The sequence below is a fragment of the Manis javanica genome, chromosome 6 (assembly GCF_040802235.1).
Source record: "Manis javanica isolate MJ-LG chromosome 6, MJ_LKY, whole genome shotgun sequence".
NCBI lineage: Eukaryota > Metazoa > Chordata > Mammalia > Pholidota > Manidae > Manis > Manis javanica.
In genome coordinates, this window is record NC_133161.1 from 63043623 (window position 1) to 63064449 (window position 20827).

Sequence of the window (20827 nt, forward strand, 5' to 3'; positions counted from 1 at the left end):
TGAACAAGTTCTTAGATGGTGAACAAATTCTTACATAGTGAATAAGTTCTTACATGGTGAACCGTACAAGGGCAGTCATCACAGAAACTTTCGGTTTTGATCACGCATTATGAACTATAAACAATCAAGTCAAATATAAATATTCGTTTGATTTTTATACTTGATTTATATGTGATCCCACATTTCTCCCTTATTATTATTATCATTATAATTATTTTTAATAAAATGCTGAAGTGGTAGGTAGATGCAAGATAAAGGTAGAAAACATAGTTTAGTGTTGTAAGAGAGCAAATGTAGATGATCAGGTGTGTGCCTTAGACTATGTGTTAATCCGAGCTAGACAAGGGCAATAATACATCCACGAATGCAGAAGATTTCTCTCAAAACTGGGGGGTGAGGTCCTAAGCCTCACCTCTGCTGATCCCCAATTTCTCACCTGATGGCCCCCCTGCGACTGCCTGTCTTAGGTTGTTCTTGCCTTGAGGAATCTTACCCGTCTCTGGCTAACCAGTCATCTTCTGGGGCCATACAGGGAAATGTATAGTGGGTAAGTGAGAGAGAAGCAATATTGTATGAAAAGGTTAGCTTTTTACTTCTTTGCAGATTTATGTCCTGTGGCTTCTATGCCCAGCATTTGTCTTGAGGTATCTTTACCACTTGGAAGAATTATGATACTCGGTAAATTCGATATGAGGCACGAATTCTATTTAAGGGTTGTAATTAGGAAGGAAGAGGAAAAGCTATAGAAGTGGCAGATGGAAGAAAACATGGGAAGATTGATTATTTCTTTGACATATCTTCTTGTAGAGTAACTTAAGCATGTATAGGTTGTAAACTACTAATTAAATTGCGCACACACATTAACATAATAGGAATACAGTTACATAACCAAAGCAGACCTATAATTGCCAGCCATCTCCAGTGAAACCAAGAAAACCAGTTAGGCACCCTAGGTATTTGTGAAAATTTATCTATGATATGATGGATATTGTCCAACTGAACTTGAACAGTCTGAGGGAAATCAGACAAATTAAAACAACCCATTCCTGGGAACTGTTCACATCCCATATGTTCTTTTAACAGTAGATAGTCTGTAGTTGTAATATTTTGGAGCACTACAACTTGCACTTCTCCTAATTCTTGGTTGAGTTCCAACAGTATAGATCCAGTCAAATTTGTTGTTTTACTGTATGCACAGGCCAGCTTAGATATGTCCTTCTTCATTCCCATGGCAAGTCCAGGATCTGGTGGGATGAATGCAGCTACAACTGTAGCAGCACCTGGATCTTTGTTGAGGTTTTTTGATGATCATCTTCTGGTATGAGTCTTACAGAGACTGCTGATGTTGGAAGTTATTCTTCATATCATATCTTAGTTCATTTTCTGGCTAGCCAAATTAGGCTTTGATCCTCTGTATAAACACAAACAGACCCTTTGGCCACACTTTGATATGCCCTTTATACCATTGTGTAGAACTCATTGGAGGTCACCACACAGGAACTGCTTTTTTTTTTTTTTAAGAGAAAGGAATTTTATCAGAAATATGTACCTCCATAGCCAATCATCTGACAACTTTTAAGTGATCAAAATTAAGGATATTTAAAGCATGCATTAATCATTGATTTACAGTTAGTTTTATCCTATCAGAAAGTAGTCCCTCTTCTCTTTCTTTTTTTTTTTGTTATCATTAATCTACACTTACATGAAGAACACTATGTCTACTAGGCTCTCCCCTATACCAGGTCCCCCCCAAAAAAACCCCCCTACAGTCACTGTCCATCAGCATAGCAAAATGCTGCAGAATCACCACTTGTCCTCTAGGTGTTGTACAGCCCTTCCCTTTCTCCCACCCCCTCATTATGCATGCTAATCTTAATACCCCCCTTCTTCATCTCCCCCCTTATCCCTCCCTACCCACCCATCCTCCCCACTCCCTTTCCCTTTGGTACCTGTTAGACCATTCTTGGGTTCTGTGATTCTGCTGCTGTTTTGTTCCTTCAGTTTTTCCTTTGTTCTTATACTCCACAGATGAGTGAAATCATTTGGTATTTCTCTTTCTCTGCTTGGCTTATTTCACTGAGCATAATACCCTCCAGCTCCATCCATGTTGCTGCAGATGGTAGGATTTGCCCTCTTCTTATGGCTGAGGAATATTCCATTGTGTATATGTACCACATCTTCTTTATCCATTCATCTACCGATGGACATATAGGTTGCTTCCAATTCTTGGCTATTGTAAATAGTGTTGCAATAAACACAGGGGTGCATCTGTCTTTTTCAAACTTGATTGCTGTGTTCTTAGGGTAAATTCCTAGGAGTGGAATTCCTGGGTAAAATGGTAAGTCTGTTTTGAGCATTTTGAGGAACCTCCATACACTTTCCACAATGGTTGGACTAATTTACATTCCCACCAGCAGTGTAGGAGGGTTCCCCTTTCTCCACAACCTCACCAACATTTGTTGTTTTGGCTTTTGGATGGCAGCCATCCTTAGTGGTGTGATGTGATATCTCATTGTAGTTTTAATTTGCATTTCTCTGATAATTAGCAATGTGGAGCATCTTTTCATGTGTCTTTTGGCCATGTGTATTTCTTTTTTGGAGAACTGTTCAGTTCCTCTGCCCATTTTTAAATTGGATTATTTGTTTTTTGTTTGTTGAGGCGTGTGAGCTCTTTATATATTTTGGACATCATGCCCTTATCGGATCTGTCATTTACAAATATATTCTCCCATACTGTAGGGTTCCTTTTTGTTCTATTGATGGTGTCTTTTGCTGTACAGAAGCTTTTCAACTTAATATAGTCCAACTTGTTCATTTTTGCTGTTGTTTTCCTTGCCCGGGGAGATATGTTCAAGAAGAGGTCACTCATGTTTATGTCTAAGAGGTTTTTGCCTGTGTTTTTTTCCAAGAGTTTAATGGTTTCATGACTTACATTCAGGTCTTTGATCCATTTTGAATTTACCTTTGTGTATGGGGCTAGACAATGGTCCAGTTTCATTCTCCTACATGTAGCTGTCCAGTTTTGCCAGCACCATCTGTTGAAGAGACTGTCATTTCGTCATTGTATGTCCATGGCTCCTTTATCAAATATTAATTGACCATGTATGTATGGGTTAATGTCTGGATTCTCTAGTCTGTTCCATTGGTCTGTGGCTCTGTTCTTGTGCCAGTACCAAATTGTCTTGATTACTATGGCTTTATAGTAGAGCTTGAAGTTGGGGAGTGAGATCCTCCCTACTTTATTCTTCTTTCTCAGGATTGCTTTGGCTATTCGGGGTCTTTGGTGTTTCCATATGAATTTTTGAATTATTTGTTCCAGTTCATTGAAGAATATTGCTGGTATTTCATAGGGATTGCATCAAATCTGTATATTGCTTTGGGCAGGATGGCTATTTTAATGATATTAATTCTTCCTAGCCATGAGCATGGGATGAGTTTCCATCTGTTAGTGTCCCCTTTAATTTCTCTTAAGAGTGACTGGTAGTTTTCAGAGTATAAGTCTTTCACTTCTTTGGTTAGGTTTAGTCCTAGGTATTATATTTTTTTTGATACAATTGTGAATGGAGTTGTTTTCCTGATTTCTCTTTCTATTGGTTCATTGTTAGTGTATAGGAAAGCCACAGATTTCTGTGTGTTGATTTTGTATCCTGCAACTTTACTGTATTCCGATATCAGTTCTAGTAGTTTTGGGGTGGAGTCTTTAGGCTTTTTTATGTAAATATCATGTCATCTGCAAATAGTGACAGTTTAACTTCTTCTTTACCAATCTGGATTCCTTGTATTTCTTTGTTTTGTCTAATTGCCGTGGCTAGGACCTCCAGTACTATGTTAAATAACAGTGGGGAGAGTGGGCATCCCTGTCTAGTTCCCGATCTCAGAGGAAAAGCTTTCAGCTTCTCACTGTTCAATATAATGTTGGCTGTGGGTTTATCATAGATGGCCTTTATTATGTTGAGGTACTTGCCCTCTATTCCCATTTTGCTGAGAGTTTTTATCATGATTGGATGTTGAACTTTGTCAAATGCCTTTTCAGCATCTATGGAGATGATCATGTAGTTTTTGTCTTTCTTTTTGTTTATGTGGTGGATGATGTTGATGGACTTTCGAATGTTGTACCATCCTTGCATCCCTGGGATGAATCCCACTTGGTCATGGTGAACGATTCTTTTGATGTATTTTTGAATTCGGTTTGCTAGTATTTTGCTGAGTATTTTTGCATCTACGTTCATCAGGGGTATTGGTCTGTAGTTTTCTTTTTTGGTGGGGTCTTTGCCTGGTTTTGATATTAGGGTGATGTTAGCTTCATAGAATGAGTTTGGGAGTATCCCCTCCTCTTCTATTTTTTGGAAAACTTTAAGGAGAATGGGTATTATGTCTTACCTGTATGTCTGATAAAATTCTGAGGTCAGTCCATCTGGCCCGCGGGTTTTGTTCTTTGGTAGTTTTTTGATTACCGCTTCAATTTCGTAGCTGGTAATTGGTCTGTTTAGATTTTCTGTTTCTTTCTGGGTCAGTCTTGGAAGGTTGTGTTTTTCTAGGAAGTTGTCCATTTCTCCTAAGTTTTCCAAGCTTGTTAGCATATAGGTTTTCATAGTACTCACTAGTAATTCTTTGTGTTTCTGTGGGGTCCGTCGTGTTTTTTCCTTTCTCGTTTCTGATACTGTTGATGTGTGTTGACTCTCTTTTCCTCTTAATAAGTCTGGCTAGAGGCTTACTATTTTGTTTATTTTCTCGAAGAACCAGCTCTTGGTTTCATTGATTTTTGCTATTGTTTTATTCTTCTCAATTTTATTTATTCCTTCTCTGATCTTTATTATGTTCCTCCTGCTGACCTTAGGCCTCATTTGTTCTTCTTTTTCCAATTTTGATAATTGTGACATTAGACCATTTATTTGGGATTGTTCTTCCTTTTTTAAATATGCCTGGATTGCTATATACTTTCCTCTTAAGACTGCTTTCACTGCGTCCCATAGAAGTTGGGGCTTAGTGTTGTTGTTGTCGTTTGTTTCCATATATTGCTGGATCTCCATTTGATTTGGTCATTGATCCATTGATTATTTAGGAGCGTGTTGTTAAGCCTCCATGTGTTTGTGAGCCTTTTTGCTTTCTTTGTACAGTTTATTTCTAGCTTTATGCCTTTGTGGTCTGAAAAGTTGGTTGGTAGGATTTCAATCTTTTTGAATTTACTGAGGCTCTTTTTGTGGCCTAATATGTGGTCTATTCTGGAGAATGTTCCATGTGCACTTGAGAAGAATGTGTATCCTGTTGCTTTTGGATGTAGAGTTCTATAGATGTCTATTAGGTCTATCTGTTTTAGAGTGTTGTTCAGTGCCTCTGTGTCCTTACTTATTTTCTGTCTGGGGGATCTGTCCTTTGGAGTGAGTGGTGTGTTGAAGTCTCCCAGAATGAATGCATTGCATTCTATTTCCTCCTTTATTTCTGTTAGTATTTGTTTCAGATATGTTGGTACTCCTGTATTGGGTGCATATATATTTATAATGGTTATATCCTCTTGTTGGACTGAGCCCTTTATCATTATGTAATGTCCTTCTTTATCTTTTGTTACTTTCTTTATTTTGAAGTCTGTTTTGTCTGATACTAGTATTGCAACACCTGCTTTTTTCTCTCTGTTGTTTGCATGAAATATCTTTTTCCATCCCTTGACTTTAAGTCTGTGCATGTCTTTGGGTTTGAGGCGAGTCTCTTGTAAGCAGCGTATGGATGGATCTTGCTTTTTTATCAATTCTATTTCTCTGTGTCTTTTGATTGGTGCATTCAGTCCATTTACATTTAGGGTGATTATTGAGAGATGTGTACTTATTGCCATTGCAGGCTTTAAGTTTGTGGTTACCAAAGGTCCAGGTTTAGCTTCTTTACTATCTTACTGTCTGACTTAACTCGCTTGTTGAGCTATTATAAACATGGTCTGATGATTCTCTATTTCTCTCCCTTCTTATTCCTCCTCCTCCCTTCTTCATATGTTGGGTGTTTTGTTCTGTGCTCTTTCTAGCAGTGCTCCCATCTAGATCAGTCCCTCTAAGATGCCCTGTAGAGGTGGTTTGTGGGACACAAATTCCCTCAACTTTTGCTTGTCTGGGAATTGTTTAATCCCTCCTTCATATTTAAATGATAATCGTGCTGGATACAGTTGTCTTGGTTCGAGGCCCTTCTGTTTCATTGCATTAAGTATATCATGCCATTCTCTTCTGACCTGTAGGTTTTATGTTGAGAAGTCTGATGAGAGCCTGATGGGTTTTCCTTTGTAGATAACCTTTTTTTTCTCTCTGGCTGCCTTTAATACTTTGTCCTTGTCTTTGATCTTTGCCATTTTAATTATTATGTGTCTTGGTGTTGCCCTCCTTGGATCCCTTCTCATGGGAGTTCTGTGTACCTCTGTGGTCTGAGAGGCCATTTCCTCCCCTAGTTTGGGGATGTTTTCAGCAATTATTTCTTCAAAGACACTTTCTATCCCTTTTTCTCTCTTTTTCTTCTTCTGGTACCCCTATCATGCGTATATTGTTCCATTTTGATTGGTCACTCAGCTCTCTTAGAATTCTTTCATTCCTGGAGATCCTTTTATCTCTCTCTGCATCAGCTTCTCTGTATTCCTATTCTCTGTTTTCTAGTGCATTAATGGTCTCTTGCATCTTGTCCGTTCTGTTTTGAAGTCCTTCCAGAGCTTGTTTTATTTCTGTATTCTCCTTCCTTAGTTCTTGCATATTTCTCTGCAAGTCCATCAGCATGCTTATGACTTTTGTTTTGAATTCTTTTTCAGAAAGACTGTTTAAATCTATCTCCCCAGGTTCCTTCTCAGGGGAAGATGTAGCAGATGCCGAAGCTATCTGGGTTAGTCCTGTCTGAATCAAATTTTTTTGCCTTTTCATGTTGATATGTGCTATTGACTGTCAGCTGGGAGAGCCAAATTCTCCACTTGCTACTTGCCTTTCTTTACTGGGACAACTGCGACCCCTAGTGGCTTGTGTTGGGCAATTGCATGTAGATTGGGTCTTTATTTCTTGCACTGCCGGTATGGAGGAAGCTCCCTTGCTAAGGGCGTGGCCAGCCTTAGACTGCTTCTGTGCTATGGCCACGCCCAGGAGGGGTAATGGACAGGGGGCTGTTTGGCTGTTTACCTCTGTGAGGGGTCTCAGAGCTGTTGCCCAGTGGGTTAGTGCGCCCGGGTTTCCTTGGAATTTCCAGCTGCTGGACCTGGGTTGTTTCCGTCCAGCTGTTGCGTCCCTGTCCCTTTCACACTTTCAAAAAGTTCTCACTTTCCTTTGTCACAGGGGCATCAGCTTCGGAACCTGCTCAGAGGTCTTGCTTCCCTGTTTCCCTAGTTTCCAGCCCTCCATGCATGCACTGTTTCTGTGCTCTGGTGCGGACGGCTAGGGCTGGGTGTTTAGCAGTCCTGGGCTCCCTCTCCCTCCCCGCTCCGACTCCTCTCCTCCCGCCGGGAGCTGGCATGAGGGGCACTCGGGTCCTGCCAGGCCGGGGCTTGTATCTTACCCCTTTCACCAGGTGCTGGGCTCTCGCACGTGTGGATGTAGTCTGGCTGTTGTCCTGTGTCTTCTGGTCTCTCTTTTAGGATTAGTTGTATTTGTTGTATTTCCAAAAATATATATGTTTTTGGGAGGAGATTCCCACTGTCATACTCACGCCGCCATCTTGGCTCCGCCCCTCCAACCTCATCACTTTTTATCTCCTTCTCTTCTTTATTTTTCACTTCAATATGTATTACTGTCTAATATGTAATTAGCTTATTTACCTTATTTAAAATATTTATCCCTATTAAAATGTAAGCTCCATGAAGACAAGTACTTTTTTTGTTGATGTATCAGTATGTAGCTTATAGTTGGTGTTTACTTCAATATCTGTAAAGTGGATAAAAGGCCCGTTCATCAAGCAGTCCAAAATAGAGTAACTAGAGTATCTTTGTTAATGTCTCATCTTAATGAGATCACCAGGTAAAACTGCATTTAAATATAGATATCTTTAGTCAGCATTTATGAATACTTCAGTTTTTAAAATTTACAAATACTTTACAATAGTCACTTGAAAAATGTCAAGCAAAAATTATTCTGAATTTAATTTCTTTCAAGTTTATTAATGAAACCTGATCAAGTTTTAGTCTTAATTTCCAGTAAAAATACTTAGATAAAGGTCATTGATGACCTCCAAGTCTCTAAATTCCTGTCATTTTCATTATTCACTTTACAGTAACAGTTGACACAGCTACTACAAGTGACTCTTGATGGAGGCAGAGAAGCAGAATTGGAGATGGTGGCGTACCTCTTCCAAAAGGGACTCTGAGCTATACTCTTATCACCACTCCCAGTTGATAATTTTTAATAGGTCTTCTTCATTTCCTACAGGAGCATTATGTTTGTAATATAGGGCATCTCCTCTCCTGGAATATGAAGTCTATTTTCTTATTTTGCAACATTTCAGTCAAGTTGAAACTGAATGAAGAAAAGAAAATAAATACTGGCAAAGCAAGAGCTAGTTCTTCAAGAAAATAAGCAAAATTGATAACCCCCTAGCCAGACTTATCAAGAAAAAAAGAGAGTCTACTCACATAAACAGAATCAGAAATGAGAAAGGAAAAATCACTATGGACACCACAGAAATACAAAGAATTATTAGAAAATACTATGAAAAATTATATGCTAACAAACTGGATAACCTAGAAGAAATGGACAACTTTCTAGAAAAATAACAACCATCCAAGGCTGACCCAGAACGTACCAGAAAATCTGAACAGACCAATTACCAGCAACAAAATTGAATTTTTAATAAAAAATCTCCCTTAGAACAAAACCACCGGACCACATGGTTTCACCACTGAATTTTATCAAACAGTTAGTGAAGACCTAATAGACATCATCCTTAAAGTTTTCCAAAGAGTAGAAGAAAAGGAAATACTTCCAAACTAATTCTATGAGGCCAGCATCACTCTAAAACCAAAACCAGGCAAAGACAAAAAAAAGAAAATTATAGACCAATATCCATGATGAACATAGATGAAAAAATACTCAACAAAATATTAGCAAACTGAATTCAAAAATACATGAAGAAGATCATCCATCATAATCAAGTAGTATTTATTCCAGGAATGCAAGGATGATACAACATTCGAAAATTCATCAACATCATCCACCACATCAACAAAAATAAGGACAAAAGCCACATTACCTTCTCCATAGATGCTGAAAAAGCATTTGACAAATTTCAACATCCATTCATGATAAAATCTCTCAACAAAATGGGTATAGAGGGCAAATACCTCAACATAGTAAAGGCCATATATGAGACCCACAGCCAACATTATACTTAACAGTGAGAAGCTGAAAGCTTTTCCTTTAATATCAGAAAGAAGACAAGGATACCCACTCTCCCCTCTTCTGTTCAACATAGTACTGGAGGTCCTAGCCACGGCAATCAGACAGCACAAAGAAACAAAAGGCATCCAGATTGGCAAGGAAGAAGTTAAACTGTTCCTGTTTACAGATGACATGATACTATATATAAAAAAATATAAAAAATCCACTCCAAAATTACTAGATCTAATATCTGAATTCAGCAAAGTTGCAGGATACAAAATTAATACCCAGAAATCTGTGGCATTCCTATACACTAACAATGAACTAGCAGAAAGAGAAATCAGGAAAACAATTCCATTCATCAGTTGCATCAAAAATAATAAAATACCTAGGAATAAACCTAACCAAGGATGTGAAAGACCTATACTCTGAAAACTACAAGACACTTATGAGAGAAATTAAAGAAGATACCAGTAAATGGAAATATATCCCATGCTCATGAATAGGAAGAATTAATATTGTCAAAATGGCCATCCTGCCTAAAGCAATCTACAGCTTCAATGCAATTCCTATCAAAATATCAAGAGCTTCAATGAACTAGAGCAAATAGTTCTAAAATTCATATGGAACCACAAAAGACACCAAATAGCCAAAGCAAGCCTGAGAAGGAAGAATAAAGTTGGGAGGATTATGATCCCCAACTTCAAGCTTTACTACAGAGCCACAGTAATCAAAACCATTTGGTACTGGCACAAGAACAGATCCACAGACCAATGGAACAGAATAGAGAGTCCTGATATAAACCCAACCGCGTATTGTCAGTTAATATGTGATAAAGAAGCCACGGACATACAATGGGCAAATGGAAGCCTCTTCAACAGCTAATGTTGGCAAAACTGGACAGTTAATGCAAGAGAATGAAACTGGATTATTGTTTAACCGCATATACAAAGTAAACTCGAAATGGATCAAAGACCTGAATGTAAGTCATGAAACCATAAAACTCTTAGAAGACAACATAGGTAAAAATCTCCTGAATATAAGCATGAGCAACTTCTTCCTGAATGCATTTTCTCAAGCAAAGGAAACAAAAGCAAAAATGAACTCATGGGACTACATCAAATTAAAAAGTTTCTGTACAGCAAAGGACACCATCAACAGAACAAAAAGGTATCCTACAGTATGGGAGAATATATTTGTAAATGATATATCTGACAGGGGTTAACATACAAAATATAGAAAGAACTTACATGCCTCAACACCCAAAAAGCAAATAACCAGATCAAAAAATGGGCAGAGTATATGAAGAAACCATTCTCCAGAGAAGAAATTCAGATGGCTAACAGACACATGAAAAGATGCTCCATATCACTAATCATCAGGGAAATGCAAATTAAAACCATAATGAGATATCACCTCACACCAGTAAGGATGGCTAACATCTGAAAGACGAAGAACAACAAATGCTGGCGAGAATGCGGAGAAAGGGGAACCCTCGTACACTGCTGGTGGGAATGTAAGCTAGTTCAACCATTGTGGAAAGCAATATGAAGGTTCCTCAAAAAGCTAAAAATAGAAATACCATTTGACCCAGGAATCCCACTCCTAGGAATTTACCCAAAGAAAACAACTTCTCAGATTGAAAAAGACATATGCACCCCTATGTTTATCACAGCACTATTTACAATAGCCAAGATATGGAAGCAACCTAAGTGTCCATCAGTAGATGAATGGATAAAGAAGAAGTGGTACATATACACAACGAAATACTATTCAGCCATAAGAAAGAAACAAATCCTACCATTTGCAACAACATGAATGGAGCTGGAGGACATTATGCTCAGTGAAATAAGCCAGGTGGAAAAAGACAAGTGCCAAATGATTTCCCTCATTTGTGGAGTATAACAATGAAGCAAAACTGAAGGAAAAAAGTAGCACCAGACTCAGAGACTCCAGGAAGGGACTAGTGGTTACCAAAGAAAACGGGTGTGGGAGGGTTGTTGGGGAGGGAGGGAGAAGGGGATTGAGGGGTTTTATGTTTAGTACACATGGTGTGAGGGATCACGGGGAAAACAGTATAGCAGAGAGAAGACAAATAGTGAATCTGTGGTATTTTACTACACTGATGGACAGTGACTGCATTGGGTTATGGGTGGGAACTTGATAATATGGGTGAATGTAGTAACCACATTGTTTTTTCATGTAAAACCTTCATAAGAGTATATATCAATAATTCTTTAATAAAAATTAAATTAAAAAAGAAAAAAGAAAATAAACACTGACACCAATAAAACCACATAGATCTTCCTTTTATTAAAAAAAGTCCTCTACAATCTACAGTACCATGGTCATTATTGCCAGAAACTGTCCATTTTCTTTTGTCCCATTTTTTTTCAGTTTTTTTGAATTATAAAAGCAATACATGGTCAGTGCAATTAAAATGATTCACAGAAAACATTTTTGTATATTCAAGGCTTTATTTTAGTGGTATAGAGAATATGTGAGAATGCTATTCTGTAACCACTTTCTCAAAAATGCTCAAATATGGTATTCTATATGGAGCTCAAATATGGCTCAAATAATGTCCCACCCTCTGATTTGCATTATGAATCAGTGAATTAAAATCTTGATATTCTTGTCATCTTTTCCAGGTTGAAAATGATAGTTAATCCATGACTGATGTTGAAAGAATTTTTTGATGCTATGTGAATGACAAACAACCTTTGGAAAAGTTAATATATGGAACTTTGTTATTTTAACAAATAACAGCTGCCTTTGAGCAAAAAAGACCCTGTATGTTAATTTGAAGTTTAAGTTTCCAAATAAAAGACATATAAATTATATATACATTTATTATTACAGTTGGATATTTCCCAAAAAGCAGTTTATCCCTTTCCTCTGGGAAATGCCTCGTAGAATTCACCTTTGGAGGAAACCTACTTTTCCTGATTATGTAGAAGATAAAAAAGACAAGAGAAGGGGTGATAAGAGATCATCTCATATCAGGATAAAACTAACATCAATAATAGGGAACATTATTCAGCCAGGCACCACACTGAACTCTTTATATGTACTACTCCATTTACTATTAATTACAGCATTGTAAGGCAGACTTATTACTTTGTTTTTTTTGACAAAGAAGGAAACAAAGCCATAAAAATATGCTCAAGGTCAAACATATCTAGGAAGTGGTGAAGCCAGGATTTGGCCCTGCAGTTTGACTTGGGTTCATTCCCAGAATCCTCTAAATGTGTCTCAGAGTATTGTCTTTAGAATTAAATTAATACTAGGAGGCTTAGTGTATCTCCTGACAGAATAAGCATTAAATTATGAACTATTGTAATTATAAACCCTGGAATTCATTTCCTCTTCCATAAGGAACTTTAATGGGAAACTTGTAAAAGCCATAATCTATAAAACTTAAAAATACTAATTAGTAAAAATTTATACAACTACCAACAATCTGATTAAATAATCCTTATTGCAAATATTGATTTCAACATGTGGACAAGTTAAACTTTTACACCAGAGCTGTGAGACTAAGTTTGTGTGATTTATGTTTCTCCCTAGGTTTGCTAAAGCAATGTCTGGCCACATAGCATGACATAATAATGGTCCACCCTCTCTGATTTGCATTGTGAATCAGTGAATTAAAATCTTGATATTCAGGTCATGTCATCCAGGTTGAAAATGATACTGACTTAATCCATGACTGATACTGAAAGAATTCTTTGATGCTATATGAATGACAAATAGCATTTGGAAAAATTAATCTTAGGTCTCTTCTCCTGCTTTTATTTTTAATCTTAAAAGTCAACAGCTTGTTTACTTTATAAAAATCTTTTCCTATTTATTCCTAACCAGAAAGAGGAGCTAGTGCTGCACAAAATTTTGAGACCCCATCTTAATTTGCCCTGAGTGAAAATACTTTGCAAATGTAATTTGTTTTAAACTGGTCAAAGAATAATTTATCTTTCCTTGTTATGTAGTGTATTTAAACATCTTAAATTACAAAGCAACTTTGTTAGAAAAATCCTGTTAAGTTGCTTTTATCCTATAATTCTTATAAAGTGTTTGATATTCCCTCATAATTACTTGCAACAGTGGTGTGCTGGTCAATGTCTAACGATCAGCTCTGAGAGTGGGACATCCTGATTTGTAGCGTTTGTCAGTTTCTGTGACTGACAGATAATGGCTTTCCCCAGGGAAGTCCACTTACTAATGCCTGAAACTTGAAAATGTATTAGGTTACATGACAAAAGAAAAGTAACATTGCAGATGAAAGTTGTTAACCAACTCACCTTAAAATAGGGAGATTATCTTGGATTATCCAGAGCCCAGTACAATCAGAAGAGTCTTTACAAATGGAAGAGGGAAGCTGAAGAAGAAAGTCAGAGGGACATGTGATTACAAAAGAATGATCCAAGAAATGCAGTGTTGTGGGCTTTAAGGATAGGAAAGGAGACAGGAGTCAAGGAATGTGGGAGGCCTCTAAAATCTGGAAAATCTATGGAAATGTATTTTCTTAGAGCTTCCAGAAAGAAATTCAGCCCAATGAGACCTGTGACAGACTTATACATAACTGTAAGAGAATAAATTTAAGTTATTTTAAACCAATAAAGTCATGGTAATTTGTTATAGCAGCAATAAAATCTAACACATCCAACTATGGCAGGGTTCAGGAACCACCTTGGTGTTATTAATCACAGGTTGGAAAAATGATGAGAACAATCAGCTCTTGGGAACTGATATGAATTGGCTTTCATGTTACCACTGAGTGGACTCAAATAAGAAAAGTTTTGTTCATTTTCTCCTTATATTTTATAGTAGAATAATAAACTAGACAAAATATGACAAATTGAAAACCCTATACTATCATTAAACTATTTCCTCATTTTTACTTATATTGCCTTTTTTTTTTTAGGATCTAAGACAGTTGAAAGGTAGGAAGTGGGCAGTTAGGTTGGGGAGAGGAAATGGGACAGAACTATCATTGAACAACTCCTGAGGGGGCCTTTTGACATAGACTGTGGTACAAATGACATTCCATGGGGTTGAGCAAAATTAACTCTCCAACATGGTTTTTGATTTTTACAAAAATATGAAAACTGCTGCTCTTTGATAATGTGTTTTAAATTTTTGACTAGAAACTAATTTTCTTGATTAAAAAGTCAGAGTCATGTAGGAAAAAGAGCATGGGGTTTGAAATCATATACAACTCATACAACTCCGTTTAGCCAAAAGAAACCAAAAAGAAATGTAAGGAGTCAAACACTATAACAGATGAAGAATGTCTTTGAAGAGCTCTGTATAGACTGGACCCAGCAAGGAAAAATCTCCGAGCTAGAGGATTTATCAACAGAATCCTTGAAAAGCAGAGAACAAAGACAAAACATCAACAATGGTATATACAAGACAAGTACAGAAGATGCAATATAAATGTGATGGAAATGTAAGGAGAAGAAAGAAAGGGACAGAAGGAATATTGGAAACCATAAGAACTGAGAATTTGCCAAAATTAATGTCAGAAACCACACCACAGATCCAGGAAGTTCAAGAAAACCAAGCAGATAAATGACAGAAAACCTCACTTTGGCATATCATTTTCAAACTACAGAAGATCAAGTTTAAAGAAAAAGTTCTGAAAGAAGCCAGAGGAAAAAACAATTACCAATTGAAGAACAAAAGTAAAAATTTCATTTGTCTTCTCAGAAACAATGCAAACAAGAAGTGAGTGTACTAAAATATTTAAAACGTTGGAAGAGAGAAAAAAACCCCCTAGAATTCTGTGACCCACAAAAATATTCAAAAGTAAATGATAAATAAAGAATTTCTTAAGAAAAAATTGAGGGAATTTGTTGCCAGTAGTCCTCCTACCTTGGAAGAAATGTTAAAAGTTCTTTAAGGGAAATAATTGTATGTCAGAAACTCGGATCTACATAAAGAAAGGAACAACATTGAAGAAGGAATAAGTGAAGGTAGAAGCGTTTATTTTTCTTCATAATTATTGATCTAACAACAGTTTTTTCAGAATAATACCAACAATATATTTCATTATGTGTATATATTATGCATTTATATATTATATTTGCTTATGTATTCTTATATATAAGGGAAATGAATAATAGCAATGACACAAAGGACAGGAGGAAGGAATTGGGATTGTTTTGTTATATGGTACTTGTGTGATGCATGAAGTGATGCATGAAGTGATGCAGTGTTATTTGAAAGTAGATTTGGATTAATTTTAAATGTATGTTGCCAATTCTCTTATAACCACTAAAGAAAGGTTTAAAAAAAAAGTATAAAGTGTAACCAAAATGCTAAGGAGAGAAAATGGTCTCATATGAGAATATGCTCAGTTACAAACCACAAAAGGCAGAAAAAGAGTGGAAGATAAAAATAGAGACAAAGAAAAAAGTCACAAATAGAAAACAGTAACAAATATGGTTGGTGTTATTCCAACAATAACAGTAATCATTTTGAATATCAGTGGTCTAAAAGTACCAATGAAAAACCAGATTGTCAATGTGGATAAAAAAATAAGACCTGGCTCTGTGTTATTGCAAGAAACCCATTGTAAATATAAAGACACATACAATTTAAAAGTAAATGGATTGAGAAAACTATTCCAAGCTAAGACTAATCAAAAGAAAACAGGAATAACTATACTAATTTCAGACAGAGTAAACATCAAAGCAAAGAAGGTTATCAGGGATAAAGAGGGGCACTGTATAATGATAAAGGGATCATTTCTGCAAGAAGACATAATAATCATTACTATGTATGCACCCAACAACAAAGCATCAAACTACATGAGGCAAACAGTGATGTAACTGCAAGAAGAAATACATGAATCTACCTATTTGGAGACTTCAACAACCCTCTATCAAAAATGGACAAGTCCAGCAGGCAACAGATCACTAAGGACATAGCTGAACTCAACAATGCCATCGATCAACTGGATATAACTGACATCTATAGACTGCTTCATCTAACAACAGCAGAATATACATATTTTTAAAGCTTACATGGAATATTCACCAAGATACACAACCTTTTGGAACATAAAACATACCTCAGGCATGTAAGAAGCAATATAAAAGAATAGAAATCATATAATGTCTGCACTCAAACCACAATGAATTAATACTAGAAATCAACAACAGATAGATAAATGGAAAACCTTCCAAACACCTGGAGATGAAAAAATACATTCCTAAATAATACATAGGTCAAAGAAGAAGGCTCAACAGAAATTTAAAAATATTTTCTACTAAATGAAAGTGAAAGCACAATGTATCAAAATTTGTGGGATGCTGTGAATGTAGGGAAATTTATAGAATTGAATGAACATATTAGAAAAGGATTCAATCAATAATTTAGGTTTCTACCTTAGGAAACTAGAAAAAAGAAGAGCAAATTAAATCCAGAGTAAGCCAAAGAAAAGAAATCATAATTAGAGCAGAAATCAATGAAATTGTAAACAAGAAATCAACAGAGGAAATCAGTGAACCCCAAAGTTGGTTCTTTGAAAAGGTCAATGACATTGATAAGCCAACATTCCTGAAAAAAAAAGGACACAGGTTACTAATATCAGAAATGAAATAGGGGACATCATTACAGATTTTATGGACATTAAAAGAATAGTAAAAGAATCCTTTGGACAATCCACAAATTTGATAATCTAGATAAAATGGACCAGTTCCTTGAACAACACAATTTGTTAAAACACACAAGAAGAAACAATTTTAATAGGCCTATATCTATAAAGGAAATTAAGTCAATCATGAATAACCATCCCAAAAAAAAGCACCAAGTCCAGATGGATTCACTGTCAGATGCTACCAAAATTACACCAATTCTCTGCAATCTCTTTCAGAGGACAGAAGCAGAGGGAATGCATCCTAACTCATTCTCTCATTCTATGAAGCCAGCACTATCCTAGACAAAGATAGACAAAGATATTACAAGAAGACTATAAACCAATATCTCTCATGAACGTAAGTGCAAAATCCTTAACAAACTGTTAGCAAAATGAATCTAACAATGTATAAAAAAATTACACTCCACAACCAAATAGGATTTATCCAAGGTATACAAGGCTAGATCAGTATTTGAAAATTAATTTGTAATCCATCACATCCACAAGCTAAAAGAAGAAAAATCATGATTATATCAATAGAGGCAGAAAAAGTATTTGACAAAATCCAACAACTATTCATGATAGAAACTCTAAGCAAACTAGGAAAAGATGAAACTTCCTCTACTTGATAAAGTACATCTGCAAAGAACCTCCAGCTAACATCATACTTAATAGTGAGAAACTTGAAGCTTTCCCACTAAGATCAGAAACAAGGAAAGGATGGTTTCTCACACCATCCTTTTAGTTGAAATCCCAGTTAAAGCAATAAAAGAAAAAGGAAAGGAAAGGTATAGAAGTTAGGAAGGAAGAAATAAATTGCCTTTGTTCACAGATGATATGATCAGCTAAGTAGAAAATCTGGAAGAATCAACCCAAATCATTTGGAACTCATAAGTGACTACAGCAAAGCTGCAGGATATAAGGTTAATATATAAAAGTTATTATTTTCCTGTATACTAGCAATGAATAAATGGAATTTGAAATTAAAAATAAAATACCATTTATATCACCACCCAGAAAAAAGGAAATACTTAGATATAAATCTAACAAAATATATACAAGATCTAATGAGAAAAACTAAAAACTGATTAAAGAAATCAAAGAAAAACTAAGCAAATGGAGAGTTTTGTCATGTTCACAGACAGAACAATACTTCAAGATGTCAAAATTGTTTCATACTTGATCTATAGATTCAGTATAATCCCAGCAAAAATCTTGGTAAGTTATTTTGTGAATATCAGCAAACTCATTGTAAAGTTTACCTGGAGAGGCAAAATAGGAAATCAACAGAGAAAATCAGTGAACCCCAAAGCTGGTTCTTTGAAAAGGTCAATGAAATTGATAACCCAACATTCCTGAAAAAAAAAAAGACTCAGAATAGCCCAGTACAATATTGAAGAACAAAGTTGGAAGCCTGAAAGTAACCAACTTCAAGACTTACTATAAAGCTACAGTAATCAAGACAGTGTGGTACTGACCAAAGAATAGACAAACAGATAAGTGGAACAGAATAGAGAACCCAGAAAAATGGTATAGCCACCTAAAAAACAATTTGGTGGGTTTCTTACCAAACTAAACATACTCTTAACTGTAGGATCCAGCAATTACACTTCTTGGTGTTTACCCCAAAGAGTTGAAAACTTGTGCTCATACAGAAACTGCAAATGGCTGTTAATAGAAGCTTTATTCATGATTGCCAATACTTGTAAGTAGCAAGATATCCTTCAGTAGGTGAATGGATAAACTGAGATACATCCAGACAACTGAATATTATTCAGCACTAAAAAGAATTGTGCTCTCATGCTATGAAAAGATAGGATGAACCTTAAATGTAAATTACTTAATTTAAATTTGGAACTCATAAGTGACTACAGCAAGGTTAATACATAAAAGTCATTATTTTCCTGTATACTAATAAAACCTTAAATGTAAATTCAGCACTAAAAATAATTGAGCTCTCATACTATGAAAAGATAGGATGAACCTTAAATGTAAAAGTGAAAGAAGCCATTCTGAAAGGCTCCATACTGTATGATTCCAATTATAAGACATTCTGGAAAAGGCAAAACTATGAGACTGTAGGAAGTGCTGTAGTTGCCTGAGGTTGGCTGGTGGGGGAGGGGTACGTATGGATAAATAGAGCATAGAGGATTTTTAAGGCACCAAAAATATTTTATAGGATACCATAATGGTGGATACATATCATGCATTTGTTCAAACCCATAGAATGAACAACACCAAAGTCCATAATGTAAACTATGGACTTTGGGTAACTGACCTATCAATATAGGTTTATCATTTGTAACAAATGCGCCACACTGGTGTGTGTGTGGGGAGTGTGTTTAAAATGGGGAAGGCGTGGGGTGTTTAAAATGGGGAAGGTTATGCATGTGTGTGGGGGCAGGGAGTATAGGGGATATCTCTGTACTTACCCCTCAATTTTGCTGTGAACTGTAAAACTGCTCTAAAAAGAAGTGAAATCTTTATTTAAAAAGAGATGAAAGGAAAAAAAAGTTAAAAAATTTTTTTAGCCAATTTGCAATTATTTTCCCCCTTGGACCTCTCATAATATATGGCTATGGATTTAATATTTTGATAGCTAGAAAAATTTTATATGTATATTTGCTTCCCCATTTCACACATCTTGAGTCCAGCATTGAAATTTTCTGTATATCCATGAGAAGAGGGCCTATGTCTGTTTTGCTCATTATTGTATTTCTAGGGCCTGACAGTGTCTGCACTTACTAGGCCCACAGTATTCATTGATTGAATATATAAAACATAATGTGATTGTCAAAGCTTTTGACTTATGGACATTTTCTCAGTGATTGTATACTTAATTTGTATATAGTAGCTGAATTTTTAATGAATATTTAGAAGTGAAAACTCAAGAGCTTTTAAGTTATTAAAATGAAAATAATATTCAGCAAAATGTCTTTTTAGTAAACCCAAAAGGATCATATATAGAACAGCAATAAAATAACTGTTGAAGAACCCTAATTCCTGACAGTTGTTTACCATGTAGACACCTTATATGATGTTTCTAGGTGGAAGCTATTAATTTGAATTACTCTAGAAAAATAATGTATATAGTCATTTGTAGTTTATCATTATAATATGATATACCCTTCTTTTTCACTAGAATCCCACCAGTGCTTAACAGTCATGAATAAATTTATAGACTTGTTTTTCATATTGAACCAAAATGACTATGAGCATGAAATGTCCTTTGAATTTCCTTACTGCAGATGAATAAAACAAAGAGCCTGATGGATAATGATAATAAATTACTCCACAAAGAAATAATAGCTAGATGCCTATTATTAATTTTTATGTCTGTAAACAAACAAAATAGATCATATTACTGGTCAATATTGATACAAAAATAATTTGAATTTTAGTTTTGAACTTGACTTTCATATAGTATAATTTTTGAATTCAAGTAAATGTTGTCAGGAGAAGAAAATGAGTATGGTATTTATTGGCCTATCAATTTGTAGAGATGATCACAGATCATACACAATTGTAAGAAATACAGTGCTATTTATTTATTAGAATGCAGTGAGAATTAGTTCACTGAAAAGAAAACAGAAAGGCATTTTAGCTAATTTATACTGCTCCTTGAGAGCACAAACCTAATGAAATACTGTGTTACGAAAGAAATGCTTAAAAGCAAAGAACATGGAGAAATATTGAATAATCAAACTGCTAGGGATAAAAAATAAATCTTCAGGAATTAAGAGGATTAATTTTGCTTTTGTTTCTGTAATGAATAGGGAGGGGAGAGGGAGTCATTGTTTAACTGTGCAAGGCTATCTCTATGGGTTATCTCACTTTTTATCCTCACATCAGTTCTATTAGG